The sequence below is a fragment of the Mauremys reevesii genome, linkage group 9 (genome assembly GCF_016161935.1).
Source record: "Mauremys reevesii isolate NIE-2019 linkage group 9, ASM1616193v1, whole genome shotgun sequence".
Classification (NCBI taxonomy): domain Eukaryota; kingdom Metazoa; phylum Chordata; order Testudines; family Geoemydidae; genus Mauremys; species Mauremys reevesii.
This window is the reverse complement of record NC_052631.1, coordinates 35882945-35899843: the sequence shown is the minus strand read 5'-3', so window position 1 is coordinate 35899843 and position 16899 is coordinate 35882945. Positions and strand designations below refer to the sequence as shown.

Here is a 16899-nt window from a genome sequence, read left to right as displayed (position 1 = left end):
AGAGCACATGAAAAGATGGAAGTTGCCTTACCAAGTGGGGGGTCAGTGCTAATGAGCCAATTCAGTTAAAGTGGAAGTGGTCCATTGGCTTCATTAGTACTACAAAAGTAATTTTCCCTCCCTTGGTATTCACCCCTTCTTGTCAACTGTTGAGAATAGGCCGCTTCCATCTTAACTGAATGTGATCATTGACTCCCAATAGCAACAATGATGTTCCATTTAATAAAGTTCCAGAGATGGGTATTTATTGCATCAAAACACTTCAATAGCAATCACTTCATCATGAAGGTTATCTATAATAGTTATGTGGTAGTGATTTCCAACAAATATTCCACATTGGGTGACCAGCTGTCTATTGCAGAGGGAGAGTTTGTTTCTGGATTCTATCACAGAGTTGATGGAGAGCAACAGACTAAGGAGAATGAAAAAACAATGTTGGATTCCAAATGGTACCATCAGATTATGGGAGAGAAAAAAAGAGTCACGATACAGAATGGATGCACTTGAAAGTCAGAGTCAAGTCAGTGAAGAGAGGAGGAAATGGGCAAAAGAGGGAAAAAATGTCTTGAACAAGCAATCAAGAGGGGCCGTCAATGGTGGAATAGTATGGCTTATTGCATTAAGGAAGCCTATGAAAGACATGACCAGAAATGTATATTTGAGACATGAAATGATAGAGTTCATGATTCTAAGGAATGGTAGGAGGGAGAACAGCAAAATAAAGACAATGGATTTCAAGAAGGCAGACTTTAGCAAACTCAGGGAGCTGGTAGGTAAGATCCCATGAGAAGCAAATGTAAGGGGAAAAACCAATAGAAGACAGTTGGCAGTTTTTCAGAGAGACATTATTAAGGGCACAAGAGCAAACTATCCCACTGCATAGGAAAGCCAGGAAGTATGGCAAGAAACCATTCTGGCTTAACCAGGATATCTTCAATGATCTAAAAATAAAAAAAGAGTCCTACAAAAAGTGGAAACTAGGTCAAATTACAAAGGATGAAAATAAACAAATAAGTATATAGGGACAAAATTAGAAAGGCCAAGGCACAAAATATCAAACTAGCTAGAGCCATAAAGGATAACAAGAAAACATTCTACAAATACATTAAGAGCATGAGGAAGACCAAGGACAGGGTAGGACCGTTACTCAATTGGGGGGGGGGAATAATATCAGAAAATGTGGAAATAGCACAGGTGCTTTATGACTTCTTTGTTTCAGTTTTCACTAAGAAGGTTGGTGGTGACTGGACGTCTAACATAGTGAATGCCAGTGAAAATGAGGTAGGATCAGAAGAGGCTAAAATAAGGAAAGAACAAGTTAAAAATTACTTGAACAAATTAGGTGTCTTCATGTCACCAGGGCCTAATGAAATGCATCCTAGATTACACAAGAAGCTGACTGAAGAGATATCTAAGCCATTGGTGATTATCTTTGAAAAGTCATGGAAGACAGAAGAGATTCCAGAAGACTGGAAAAGGGCAAATATAATACTAATCTATAAAAAGGGAAATGAGGACAACCCAGGGAATTATAGACCAGTGTGACAAAGCTTCCTCTCCGCCTCGGTGGCTCCTGCGCTTCTGTTTAGCGGCAGGCTGGGGTATTCCTCTTTTCCCTCATAATTTTCCCTATGCCTCTGGGTTTACTGTCCACACCCTGTTGGAGCAGAGTTCCTTCTGGCCTCCCTGATGGGGAGAGTGGGAGGGGAGCCTCTGAGTCTCTGGTAGCCCTTCCAGGCATGATGGCAACAGACCAGACACCCAGTTCAGTCTCTCCCCTCTGGCAGAATCTCTTCCCTCAGACCTACGTGGCTGTCCACCCTGTTGGGCAGGGATTCTCCTGCCCTTCACCTCTGTACCTGTGTGGCTTCTCTCCTAATGCTTGTCAGTGTCTGCACTGCCCAGCTCTCCAGTAGCTCACCTTCCTCCCTCAGCTCCTATCGCGTAGCCCTATATCTGGCTGGAGGGGAGGCTTTTAACAAATTCTGGCAGGCCCTTGATTGGCTCCAGATGTCCTAATTAACCTAGAGTAACCCCTGTTCAGCTACCAAGAGAAAAGGGACCTGCTTATCCTGGGACTAATAGCTCTGCCTTCCAGCACTCTTCTCGGATCTTAGGAGAACAACCAAGACTAAGGAGAATGAATAAACAATGTTGGAGTCCAAATGGTACAGATTATGGGAGAGAAAAAAAGAGGCACAATGCAGAATGGATGCACTTGAAAGTCATAACTCAAGCCTGACCCGAGATGTACAGTACCTTCCTTCTTAACTTCACTTAACTGGTCGGTGAACGGAGGAGCCATTAGCTCCATCCAGAAAAGCTTCATTTTGTGTGAAGGCTGTTACGAACACAACTTTGTCCTTCAGACTGCCACCCACTCCGGCCAGGGGGGCACGGAGGCAATGTGCCATAGCATGGCTCAACCTGGCTCATGCTTTTGGATTGATGCCCCACCAGCACGTTTTTGCAACGCTGCAAGAGATCAGGATGCCTGAAAATTTTTTCCAACTAGTCTGGGAATTTTATGAAGGCTCCATGGAAGGAGAGACACCTGAAATTCCTATCCATAGTGGCGTGAAGCAAGGCTGCCCCCTGAGCCCCATCGTTTTCAACTTAGCCATGGAGCCGCTCATTCAAGTGATCTCCAGCAGTCTAGGCGGTTTCAATCTATACGACAACAGAGTGAATATCCTGGCCTACACAGACGATCTGGTCCTGATTGTAGACAACCCCAAGAGTTTCCAACAAATGCTTGACATCACCAGCCAGGCTGCCAACTGGATGGGACTCTGCTTCAGTGCCAAGAAGTGTGCATCCCTTCATATTGATGGCAGTAGAAGGGATTTGGTCCAGGCAACGTCTTTTCAGATCCAGAGTGAACCTATGATCTTCCTTGAGGATGGACAGGCATACCAACATCTTGGCACGCTGATGGGTTTCTGCATCCAGCAGACACCTGAGGATACCATCACAGAGATCCTACGAGATGTGGCCAAGATCGACTCCTCCCTATTGGCACCATGGCAGAAGATCAAAGCCTTGAACACTCTCCTGATCCCCTGTATCTTATTCATCCTGAGGGGATCTGCCGTGGCGAAGGTACCTCTGAACTAGGCAGACAGCACCATCCGGCAGCTGGTAAAGAAGTGGATGTTTCTTCCCCAGAGGGCCAGCAATGAACCGGTGTACATCTCGCACAGGCAGGGTGGCACCAACATCCCTCGAATGGGTGATCTGTGTGACTTTGCTGTGATCACTCACATCTTCTGCCTTCTGACGTGCCTGGACACCAAGGTGAGGAACATTGCGGAGAGTGCTCTGCAGCATGCCGTCAAGAAGCGAATCGCCAGGACCCCCTCCAACAAGATGTCACCACCTACCTGAGCGGCTTGCTGGAAGGTGAATTTGGAAGAGATGGGGGAGACTTTGCTTTGCTCTGGACTTGTGCCTGCAACACTACGTGATGACTGGAGAAGTGTATCAGCTGCCACTGGATGTGGTGCGAGGAATGCCAGGAGCTGGGAGTCCTGGTGCCACAAGTGAAGACTACAGATCACTCTGTCATCACTCTGAGAGCTAGAACCATGCTGGAGAGGTCCCCGAAAGATGCCATCCACTGCTAATATGTGGAAAATCTGAAACGGAAGCCGGACCAGGGCAAGGCATTCGAGGTGACGTGCAAGTGGGACGCCAGCAACCACTTCCTCCCCAGGGGCAGCTTCACCCAATTTGCTGACTGGAGGTTCATCCACAGGGTCTGGCTCAACTACGTCCCACTGAACAGAGCCGTCCACCATGGGAATCGGGACAAGCAATACAGAAAGTGTGGCTACACCAACGAAACAGTACCCCACATCCTTTGTAGCTGCAAGCCCCATTCGAGAGCTTGTCAGCTGCAACACAACGCCATCCAAGATCACCTGGCCAGAGCCATCCTTCCACCCATGGGGAAGGTTGCCGTAAACTCCGCCATCCCAGGAACCAACAGCCAACCGCAACCGGACATTGTCATCACCAACAAGGACCAGAAGAAGAACATCATGGTGGACATCACAGTGCTGATCAAGAACAGGACCCCGGCCTTCCACAATGCCCGAGCTTGAAATATGCCCCTCTAGATGAAACCTTGAGAGTTAAGGTCCAGACACCAACACTGATCGTCAGAGCCTTGGGCACATGGGACCCCAGTAATGAGCAAGTGCTGAGAGAATGTGGAATTGGTCAATGCTATGCCGGGCTGATGCGGCAACTCATGGTGTCGGATGCCATCAGGTGGTCAAGGGACATCTACATAGAAAACATCACTGGACATTGGCAATAGCAGGAGGGATGAGCTGGAGTGCCAATGAGAAGCGCAATCAGGAAAGTAACTGAAATAATTTCCTCATGTATTGTATTTATTAAATGGACAAGCAACCTAATTCTCAATTACTGAGGGACAATCTCCTCTCATTGATATATTTTGCTTTCTACATCCAAATCTCCTTACAACTTTTCATGAGTGATGTACCCAATTATTCGGATTCTAATATCTAAACTGTATTGTTAAATCTATTCACCTAAATTTGGGTAATTGCTGATTATGTAGTCTATGTATCATATGACTTTTAAAACTAACTTTATATTTGTGGATAATCTAAGCACTATACCCAGATGTACAGACACTTTTCCCCCAACCTATGTATTATATATTTTTTTTAACATTAGCTTTAATAAAATTTTAAAATCTGTTCTTATCAGTTTAACAGTACCCTCCTGTAGCTGTCTGGCCTGACCCCATCACACCAGTCAGCTTAACTTCTGTACCTGGAAAGATAATGAAACAAATAATTAAGTAATCAATTTGCAGACATCTAGAAGTTAATAAGGTGATAAGTAACAGTCAGCATGGATTGTCAAAAACAAATGTTGTCAAATCAACCTGGTAGCTTTCTTTGAGAGGGTAACAAGCCTTGTGGATAGGGGGAAAGTGGTAGACATGGTATATCTTGACGTTAGTAAAGCTTTTGATACTGTCTTGCATGACCTTCTCATAAACAAACTAGGGAAATGCAACCTAAATGGAGCTACTATAAAGTGGGTGCAAAACTGGTTGGAAAACCGTTCCCAGAGAGTAGTTATTAGTGGATTACAGTCATGCTGGAAGAGCATAATGAGTGGGGTCCCGCAGGGATCAGATCTGGCTCCGGTTCTGTTCTATATCTTCATCAATGATTTAGATAATGGCATACAGAGTATATAGTTATACTTATAAAGTTTGTGAACAATACCAAGCTGGAAGGGGTTGCAAGTGTTTTGGAGGGTAGGATTAAAATTCAAAATGATCTGGACAAACTGGAGAAATGGTCTGAATAAACAAAATGAAATTCAATAAGGAGAAATTCAAAGTACTCCATTTAGGAAGGAACAATCAGTTGCGCACATACAAAATGAGAAATGACTACCTAGGAGAAAGTACTGCAGAAAAGGATCTGGGGGTCATAGTGGACCACAAGCTAAATATGAGTCAACAGTGTAACGTTGCTGCAAAAAAAGCAAACATCCTTCTGGGATGTATTAGCAGGAGTGTTGTAAGCAAGACATGAGAAGTAATTCTTCTTCTCTACTCTGTGCTGATTAGGCCTCAACTGGCGTATTGTGTCCAGTTCTGGGCACCACATTTCAGGAAGGAAGTTGACAAATTGGAGAGAGTCCAGAGAAGAGCAACAAAAACGATTAAAGGTCTAGAAAATATGACCTATGAGGAAAGATTGAAAAAACTGGGTTTGTTTAGTCTGGAAAAGAGAAGACTGAGAGGGAACATGATAACAGTTTTCAAATACATAAAAGGTTGTTACAAGGAGGAGGAAGAAAAATAGTTTTTCTTAACCTCTGAGGTTAGGATAAGAAGCAATGGGCTTAAACTGCAGCAAGGGATGTTAGGCTGGCCATTAGGAAAAACTTCCTAACTGTCAGAGTGGTTAAGCACTGGAGTAAATTGCCTAGGAAGGTTGTGGAATCTCCATCATTAGAGATTTTTAGAGAACAGGTTAGACCAATGATTTTAAAACGTTTTTTCTGGTGACTCAGTGGAAGAAAATTGTTGATGACCACGACCCAGTGGAGCTGGCGATGAAGGGCTTGGGATGTGGAAGGGGGTCAAGGCTGGGCAGAGGGTTGGGGTGTGGGGGTGAGGGCTGCGGGGTGGGGCCAAGAATGAGGAGTTCAAGGTATGGGGGGGCTGTGGGCTAGGACAGGGGGTTGGGGTGCAGAAGGGGGTCAGGGCTCTGGGTGCAGGCTCTGGGGTGGAGCCAGAGATGAGGGGTTTGGGGTGCAGGAAGGGGCTCCAGGTTTGGGGGGGCTCGGGGATGGGACAGGGGATTGAGGTACAGGGTTGGGGCACAGGCTTTTACGGGTGGCTTCCGGTCAGCGGCACAGTGGGGGTGCTAAGGCAGGCTTCCTGCCTGTCTTGGCACCGTGGACCACACTGCGCCTTGGAAGCAGCCAGCAGCAGGTCCGGATCCTAGGTGGAGGGGCACAAGAGGCTCCGCACGGCTCTCACCCACAGGCATTGCCCCTTCCCCCAGCTCCCATTGCCCGCGACCCAGTGCCTTACATTCCTCAACCCAGTCCTAGGTCGCGACCCACAGTCTGAAAATCACTAGGTTAGACAACACCTGTCAGTAATGGTTTAGATAATACTTAGTCCTGCTACGAGTGCAGGGGACTGGGCTAGATGACCTCTTGAGGTCCCTTCCAGTTCTATGATACATTCTCACCGCTTCCACCAGTTAAGAACAAAAATGGAAAATACTGCCAGGATATTGAAACACAACTTAAGCGTTGGCATGAGCATTTTTATGAATTAATGGAACAGACCCCAACCAAGATGTAAACTACAATTTAATCCAGAAATGAACCCAGCAGAAAACTGGTCAGTGACAGCAGAGGAAATGATGCTTGAGGTCAAACAGTTACAAAATGATAAATGGTCTTGACAAGATTTAGTTCACCGGCTTCGCTGAGTTGTCTTAAAAGTTTGGGAAAGCAGCCACATTCCAGAAGGTTGGAAAAGGGGCTGCATCATCCCTTTTTTTTAAAAAAGGAGAGGAATTAGATTGCTCAAATTATAAGGGAATAATACTGCTGTCAGGCTCAGGGAAGGTGTTTATGATCTTATTATTGAACCAACTGAAATACTATCTTAACCCAGAATTGAGAAACAACCAGTGTGTTTTCTGTCCAGGTCGATCTACAATCCATGTTATATAGGCTCTGCAGAATGTTACTGTAAACCGACAAAAGAAAGTTAACATTGCGTTTATAGACTGCAGATGCTTTTGACTCAGTAATGTGGCTACTTCTACCCCGTATGAGGTGCCGGAGAACTTTTGTGCTGCTGGTAGAGAAATTGGTAGAGGAACTGTACCATGGTACATTTAGCTGTGTGAGGACCAACATTGTTGTATTAGATTGGTTTTCAGAAGACTCAAGAATATACTAGGGATGCATTTTCTCACCTGTGTTATTTAATGTTCTAATCTTAGGACAAAGCTGATTGAGGCCACAGTAGGAGGTCTGAAAGTTAAAGATTCATCTTTAGAGGATCCTGAGTACGTGGATGATATAGCCTTACTGACCAACTACAGCTAATGCTGGAAGAGCTGCAAAAAAACTGCAGAATCAATGAGACTTAAGATCAGCAATGATAAAACCAAAGCTATTTATTTTCTATAAAATGGAAATGAATGACCTGCCAGTGCTGCATAAAGATGACAATGACATTGAATGGATGAATAATTTTATTTATCTGGAGAGTCAGTTGACAGCAGGAGCGTCTATAAGAAAAGAAGTCAAATGCTGAATTGGTCTTGCATCAATGGCATTTCAGCATCTTCAGAGGTATCTGTCTGGATGGCAGGATGTCTGTATGACAACTAAGGTGCGAGTTTTCAATGTGATGGTGATGACAACAGCCGAGGAGAGATATCGTTTTCAGTGTCAAAGGTTTTATGGTGTATTCTTAATATCTGTTGGTTTGATTTTGTCACAAATGAGGAGATAATTAGATGACCCCAGCAAGTTGCAGTCTTCCAACAGTTGAGAACAAGATGACCACAATGTTCATGTCCAACATGCGGAAGTAACCTTTTTACAGAAGGTTTACAAAGCTGAGCTTGAAGGAAGTAGAGAATAAGGCTGACCATGAATGAGGTTGGAAGGTGCAATTTTAAGGGATTTAAGAAGCCTAAATCCTCCCACACTGACTCTTGCTGAAGAAAAAAGACTTACCAGGACTGTTCAAGATGGAAGTCCATTCTATGCACCACCATGGCTACATCATAGCCATGTGAATTTGCTGCTGCATCTCAGCATTGCACTTAGATCGCTAAGTTCCATTATCAAAAGAAACTCAGGCACTTAAGCCCATATCCTCCAATGGTATTTAGATGTCTAACTGTGGGAGTTAGGTGCCTAAATACCTTAGAATCATAGAATATCAGAGTTGGAAGGGACCTCAGGAGGTCATCTAGTCCAACCCCCTGCTCAAAGCAGGACCAGTCCCCAACTAAATTATCGCAGCCAGGGCTTTGTCAAGCCTGACCTTAAAAACCTCTAAGGAAGGAGATGCCACCACCTCCCTAGGTAACCCATTCCAGTGCTTCACCACCATCCTAGTGAAAAAGCTTTTCCTAATATCCAACCTAAACCTCTCCCACTGCAACTTGAGACCATTACTCCTTGTTCTGTCATTGGGTACCACTAACCTTTGATGATCTGGAATGTAGGAGTCTAAATCCCATTTACAATGAGATTTAGGTTTCTAAATAGAAGCTATTGTCACATTCATAGAATATCAGGGTTGGAAGGGACCTCAGGAGGTCATCTAGTCCAACCCCCTGCTCAGAGCAGGACCAATCCCCAGAAAGATTTTTGCCCCAGATTCCTAAATGGCCCCAGATCCCTAAATGGCCCCTAAATAGTTGAACTCACAACCCTGGGTTTAGCAGGCCAATGCTCAAACCACTCATAAATGCCTAAGTTACTTCTGAAAATGGGACTTCGCCATCTAAGTCACTGAGGCCAGAGCCTCAAAAGTAACACTCATAAAATCAATGGAGTTACGCAGCTAAATACCTTTGAGGATCTGGGTCCTAGGCCTTGCAATGCTGGGTGGAACAATGCCTAAATAAGCTTTAAAAAGCTGGGCCTTGAGTCCTGATAGCAAGAAGGTCCTGTCTCTGGCTCACTTCAGACAGACCACATGACAGAGAGCAAAGGAGCCTGGCCAATCTCAACTGCTTTGTACAGACACAGGGGCAGAGACAGAGTGACCTAGTAGACTGAGCACAGGACTAGGAATCAAGAGCTCCTGTATTATACTACCAGCTCTGCCACAGAATTCCTGGCTGACTACAAACAATCCACCTAGTCTCTTTATGTTTCAGTTTCCCCATGTGTACAATGGAGCTAATTTTTACTTACCTATATCCAGGGCCGGCTCCAGACCCCAGCGTGCCAAGCGCGCGCTTGGGGCGGCGTGCCGCGGGAGGGCGGCAGGCGGCTCCGGTGGACCTCCCACAGGCATGCCTGTGGAGGGTCCGCTGGTCCTGCGGCTTCGGTGGAGCATCCGCAGGCACGTCTGCGGGAGGTCCACCGGAGCCGGGGGACCAGCAGACCCTCCGCAGGCACGTCTGCAGGAGGTCCACCGGAGCCGCGGGACCGGCGACCGCCAGAGCCCCCCCCGCGGCGGGCCGCCCCTGCCTATATCACAGGACTGTTACAAAAAATAATTAGTGCTTAGACCATTTCATCATCAAAGCACCAAACTATTATTAAGTGGTATTATATAGGGCGAAATATTCATTACAATATGTTACGCCTAGATTATATTAAGGGTTATACATAGATCTGTAAATTCTTGAGTTGAATCCTTCGGTTTATTGGCAGCCAGTGGAGGCCATAGAAAGTGAGCATTTATGATTTTCTCAGCTCCATGCTAAGGAGCAAATAAACAGCCACATGCTGCACCTATTCCACCCGTTGTGATCATTACAAGGGAATCCAATTAGAAGTGAATTGCAATAGTTTAGCCTAGAGGTGACAAAAAGATAAATAATGTTGACGAGAAAGGGTCTTGCTGGTGAACCTGGAGATGGCAATATCCACTGGGGAGCTGTGCCTTACCAGGCATGAACTTCACTGCTGAAAGAGTAATTCTGAGCAGTCCAGAGGGTGAAATGAAGAAAAGCTGCCCAAGCTAGGTAGCCTAGTGACAACACACGCCACTATGATTTAGGACAGTGTTTCCCAAACTTCCCAAACTCGCTGCTTCAGGCCAACGGGGGCTGCAAGAAGGGCGTGCAGTACGTCCCTCGGCCCGCGCCGCTTCCTGCAGCCCCCATTGGCCTGGAGCAGTGAACCGCCGCCAGTGGGAGCCGCGATTGGTCGAACCTGTGGATGCAGCAGGTAAACAAACCGGCCCAGCCCACCAGGGGCTTTCCCTATACAAGCGGTGTCCCAAGTTTGGGAAACACTGATTTAGGAGATGAAAATTTAGGCACTGAGCTTCCTGAACAGCATGAAGAAGAGACCTAAAGAAGAGCTCTGGGTAGCTAAAAAGCTTGTCTCTTTCACCAACAGAAGTTGGTCCCTTCACCCAGTTGCCTCTCTAACATCATAGAACAAACATGGCTACAACTGCACTGCAAGCAACAATGGCACATGCTCTGAGTTACACTTACAGGGTGAAATCTGAAAAAAATGCAACTTAAGGTATTTTACATTAATATTAATATGTCTTAACAGTAAGTATCTCTATTTATATGACCCCCATCACCTTGTGTACATCACAAACATTAATTGATGTATCTTTACAGTACTCTCATGAGGCGGGGCAATATTATTCCCATTTTACCGTGAGGAACTGAGCTAGAGAGAGGTTAAATGACTTGCCCAAGGTTATGCAGGAACTCTGTAGCAGAGCTGGAAACAGACTCCAGATCTTCTGAGTCCCAGAGTAGTGCCTTAACTGCAAGACCATCCTTCTGTCCAAAACAGAGACCGAAAAGGAGCAAATAAAGGAGAAGAACCAAAGAAAGTAAAGAAAATAGCTGACGAAGAGAAGCAGAACAAAACTGTTTAATACAGCTTTTTCACATGTGATTTAAGTTAGGGCAGCGATCCAGTTGAAGCCAATTGTGTCTTAATTCTTCTCAGTGATATTTTCACATTTGGGAAAGTATTATTTTTTTTGCCTTTTAAAATGAATAAATCTAGTTCTGTGCCACCACTAAAATGACTCACTGCCCTAAAGACATACAAGACGTCTGCAATAAAGGAAAAATGTTACTGAATATTAAATCTGAGCCCCACAAATGAAAACAGTGCTGTTCTGGGAATTCATCTGCCTGAATGTTACAGTGCTCTAACACATGAAAAATGAAACACCATGGGAAAAAAAAAACCTTTGAATTCAATGAGATTTTTATTTGAGTAAGGAATGAGTAAAACAGTGAGCAAGGACTCTGGATTTGGACCAGATAGTGTAGCAAAATAAAATGCCAGTGAATCATCTGGGACCTGATCCCACTGAAGGGATCAAGGGAAGTATTTTGATGGACTTTGGATTAGGTCCCTAAAGAGGGAAGTGCACAATATATAAACTAGTTTATTCAACATGAACTATTGATAAAAATTTCAAACTCTTTTTTTTCCCACTGATTGTTGTTCATTTACTTATACAAGACACCCTTTAAAAAAACTCAGGCTTGATTCTTTGTTCTGCCTGAGCTGCTCTACTTTTAGTTATAGTTAGTTAGAGACAAATGGAAAAAGGAAAAAACTGGGGCAGGAAAATCTGAAAATGTTCAGTTTCAAAATCTGATTTTTGTATCAATTTTTTGCAAAACATACTTTTTGACCAGCGCTAGTTACTACGTTCTTATTAGCCATCCTTCCAGGTTCACCTGCATGTTCACATATGACCAACATTTAACACATTGCACCCCACTGTCTTTTCACATGGTAGTTATATTACCATCAGAATTAGCTTTACACATAAAGGCATCTTAAATTTGGATGGACAGAGTTTACTATATTTTGTACTCATCTCTCTAATTGTGATATATTTGGATTATCTCTTGTTTACCTTACCTTAGGCCTTAGCACCTCCGGTGCCAGACATTGGGCAGTCCAGTTCCTTCACTGAGTATGCTCACTTGCTAGTTGTGGTATTTCCCAGGTAATGCCCGTGCATTCAATATCCTCTGTCATTGTCTTCTGTCAGTTCTTCCTTGGCTTTCCTCGTTTTCTTTTCTCCCTCCAGTAACCAATTCAATGCTTGCTTAGCATGTCTCCCATCTTTTTTACATATCCTAACCACCTCTTTTGTTTAGAGTTAACTAAAAAGCCTCACATGGGCCTTTCTCATGCTGAATATTGGGAAGTTGCAGAGGTGGAGCAGTTTGGTATATTTTCTGCATTTTTCTGGTATGAAAAAAGTCAAAAAATAATATTTCCCTCAGAATTGGGCTGCTCTGCCTCTAGATAGTTATGCCATGAGAAGTGTTCTATTTGTGTTTGAGTGACTTTTGAAGCTCTCAAGAATTCTGTACCCTGTAAGGATCAGATCTACAGAAACAATAATATTCAGTCCAAGAAAATTCAATCCTTTAAAATAAATTTGCCCTTTCAGAGGCATGCAGAGAGTACCAAATGTTGGTGTTTCTGATACCAGACCATTTATGTTGCTAAAACAGTTTCTTCTTTGGGTCAAATAGGTTGTTAATGTCTTGCCAAGTACCACACAGGTTACTCAGCCAGTGTCAAATATCCTTGAAGTACAAATTTACTAATACCAATACCGATAAATGCTATGGCCTTGACTCTCCATTAGGTCCACACTGCTGTCTGATGTAGTGACCAGTGATGGCTGCAGGAAGCCAGCTGCTGTCCCCTGAACCCCTGATACTCTAATGTCCACTATTGGTGTTATGCCAGTGGGGGATCAGGTGTAAAGGAGCTCCGCTTCACTGTGCCCCCACTTGTCCTTACATACCCCTAGTCTGCCCCTAACCCCTGCCCCCACCTACCCACCCACCCGTACACACTCCTTATGCCAGGATAGGAGTGATAGCTGGCACTGAAGGTGGCTATTTCAGCTTTACTCCAGCAGATGTTACCCCTACATAGGTTAGCTAACCCTGACCTAGCCTTGACCACTTTTTCTTGATAAGTTTAATTGATCAGTTAACTCAATACTAGACTAGCATTGCTATCTACTGTCTGTTTCTATTGGTGCTCCATCTTCTCTATGATAGTTATAAATCCATTCAGTTCCTCCCTGTCAACTAATTAGCTAACTTTAGTTCTTACAGTAAAATTCCTATTATTCCATCTCCTGTCATTATTGTTTGCTGTTTCTTCAAAGGACTTTTATGTTATATTTTGTGTCAATGACATTTTATTTTTCTTTCTGTATTTTAAGAGATTTTGCTTATCATGCTGTCTTTCATAATTGTTACAGCACACAGTAGGTCCCTTATCTAACCTGTTTTCTTTCTTTGCTACTCAACAGCACTCTTCACTTAAAAAAACCCTTTTATTGTGGGACTAAATGCCAAGCTACATTCTCCTGCATCCACCTCTTCAGTCATGTTCTGTGTGACTTCTCTAGAGCTTAGGAGTATTTGTGTTCTTTTTCTATTGCTCTGATATATTTTGCCTTCTACTGTCCTCACATGAACTCCACCAGAGAGGTCCTTTGGGGCCATCTGCCTGTCCCAAGTCAGGGTAAAGGAGGAGGGTTGGGCGTGGGGCTAGCAACTCCACCCTGTAAAAATCAGCTTGCTACAGAAACGCCAACAATAGAGTTAACAGAGACTTTTAGCCTGGAAAAAGAAGGGTCTTCAACTCGAAGATGCATGACGCTGGGTGGTGAAAGCCGCGAGGAAGCCACTAAGCCGATCACCCTTCTTGCAGCCAGGAGGATTACCATCGGCACATGCTATACCTGGAACCGGCTAGAGCGAATGGCCCAGGATAGAAAACTATGGAGATCTGTTGTTGGCGGCCCATACCCCGGTTGGGGTGACGGGCATGAATGAATGAAATGATGTCCTCACATGATGTGATCTGAGTGCTTTATGAAGCTACAGTACCATTACAGGTTTCCGTTCTCTCCTGCATTCTGTTACTCTTCTTCTTTAAGGTGTGGGATGAGCTTTTCTTCTGTTTCATAAAAAGGTTTTAGCTTGATCTCTCTTGCATCTAGTTAAGCTTGACATCTCCTTGCACCACTTTGTGATGCAACAGCTAAAATGATGTGATTAGATGTATTGCTCTCAGTGTAAAAGACCAAATAAGGGTGTGTGTGTGTGTTTTTTTTTATCATTGCTGATCTTCATTTAAATCCATCAGATTGAGGGAATAATGTACTAAATGGTTTATGATCTAAATCCCATTCTTGAAGGAAATTATTTAATAACATCAAGATAAACTGTGGTTTATTGTCCTTATTTTCCGAGCTACAACAGCATCTTAACCTGTGAAGACTGATTTGCAGTCTGTGGTAACAGCTAAGGAGGGGACAACTCCACTTTTTTAGATTCAATAACTGCCATACATCACCATAGAGTGATCAGATGTCCTGATTTTATAGGGACAATCCCAGTATTTGGGGCTTTGTCTTAGGTATACTAGTTACTAATCAGTCTTCACAAAGCACAATGATTTATTCTTAGCATTACAGAGTATATATATATATATATATTTAAGTTCCTGTATGCATGTTAAAAGCTTACCAGAGGTTATCCATCAATCCTGGGGGTCCTAGCATGCCAAAGTCTTTCCAACACTTCCACAAGGGTCAGGGTCCCCCTATCTGTTGGCTGAATCAAAAGAAGGTCCCGTGTTAGTTTAAACCCAGCCTTTTTATACCCCAAGTCCTTTCTTTGAGTCTCTGGAAAACCCAGGTAGAACCAGTATATCCAAACCTTTCCAGTGAGTGGTACCTCTCTAGCGTTGTTCAGTCTCAGTGACTTGCCTTACTCCCCCTCCTGCCCCTCTTTTTAGATCTTGGAGGAGTTGTGGTAACCCTCCCCACTAGGGTAGAACACAGACATAAACCATTCATCAATGTAATACAATGGCCCCCAAAGATACTGCATGGGGTTGCAATACCTGTCACAGTAAGCTCTGTGGAGCAGGGAACATCTGTGCTATATATTTGTACAATAGCTAGCACAATGGGGCTTGAGGATCTACACACTACCACAATATGGTATTGGTCTGTGACAAGGTGGAAAGGTGCTCCACAAACCCCAGTGCACAACCCAGGCCCCTGTCTGTCATATGGTTCATTGGGGTTGAGGACACAAAGCTAGTGGGAAGCTGTTGCAGCAGCAATCAAAGGGGAAGAAAGTATTTTTTCTCCTCCCAGCTGGCTAAGAATCTGGAAAGGTCTTTGGTGACTGGGACCCACTGTTCTGAGGGGCTATTTGTTTGGAATCCTGTGTTTATAAATGAATAAAAGAAAACTCTGAGGGAGGGATTGAAATTCTGCCATTGGTACATGTGTTATTCACCTTCTCTGACTAGTGGTTCTGTCCACCAGCCTGCAGGGACCAGTTGTGCTCCATTGTTATTAGTAAATAAAAATACAAATGCTTGGATTAATTAGACTGGCATGTTTAAAGGTCAGAGACCTTTCTGAAATAGCATTTAATATCTAAAGAGCAGTATCACCAAATCATATATTAAACACACTGCCTTGGTTGGGAGTGCTCTGCAGCTGTGTTCTGTTTCCACTAGTTTGCAATGGCCATCATGTGGTGCATGGTGGTCACTGAGAAACACAGAGATCTGTTTTGCCACATTGGTTTCATTTGCCAGTCAATATCTGCACCCTCCTTCATGGGGTCAGCTTAACTTGGTGCTGAAAGGGAGAGGGCATGGTTCTACTTTAGCATTTCTCTAACTGGGGTCCGCAAGGGTACTCCAGGGGGTTCGTGGGCCCCTCTGATCAACTCCTCCCTCTCCCTCCCAGAGCCTCCTGCACACGGAGGAACAGCTGTTCAGTGGAGTGCAGGAGGCTCTGGGAGGGAGGGGCAAGAGTGGGGATGGGGCGTGCTCAGAGGAGGGGGTGAAAAGAGGCGGGGAAGAGGGGTATGGGTGGAACAGGGATGGGAAGAGGTGGGGCAGGGGTGGCGCCTTGGAGGAAGGGATGGAGTGGGGGCAGGGACTGGGGCTGAGTGGTACTAGCCACATAGGATCCTCTTTTAAATTGATGGCTGTATAACATTTTCCTTCTTTTCAGATTTTATATTGCTTTCACTCCATTTCTGGCTTATTGAGCAGTTATTGAGCAGGCCCAGAAATGCATCTCAAATGGTAGTCAGAGCTGCACAATGCAGCTCCACTTTTCTTCTTGTGAACTCCTAGTTTGAGCCAGAAGCCAAAAGAAAACTAGTGGTATTGCTCAATGTCTGCCTGTCTACAGTTTTTAATTACCATTTGTTTAAAAAGAATTATCACTGGCTGCAGAGTATTCATATATATCAGCTACAGTATTGTTCTTAAAGACTTGCAGAAGGAAAGCTGATAACTGGGCTCTAATACTTTTAAGATCATCCAGTTATCAACATGCATCGACTCATTCAGAGCACTGTAAATTTCCCTTACCTCTAGGGAATCCATTTTTCAAAGTCTTTTCTGGTCAGAGAGACAAGGTGGGACAGATAATATATTTGATTGGACCAACTTCTTTTGGTGAAAGAGAGAAGCTTGCGAGCTACACAGAGGTCTTCTTCAGATCAGGGAAAGGTACTCAGTGTGTCACATCTAATTACAAGGTGGAACAGATTTTTTAGCATAAGCACATTCTTTAGCAATTCTCTGTGCTATGCTTGTTTGAGG

General features: G+C 44.2%; 1 long non-coding RNA gene across 1 annotated transcript in view; it reads right to left on the bottom strand.

Annotated features, from left to right (window-relative positions):
* The window catches only part of LOC120372230, a 95769-nt gene that overhangs the window by 4246 nt on the left and 74624 nt on the right, over nucleotides 1–16899 (bottom strand). Inside the window, exons 3-4 of the long non-coding RNA XR_005584804.1 lie at nucleotides 14787–14873; nucleotides 4755–4809 (exon numbers count right to left, since the gene is read on the bottom strand). This is a non-coding gene — a long non-coding RNA (uncharacterized LOC120372230). The remainder of the gene's footprint in view (nucleotides 1–4754; nucleotides 4810–14786; nucleotides 14874–16899) is intronic.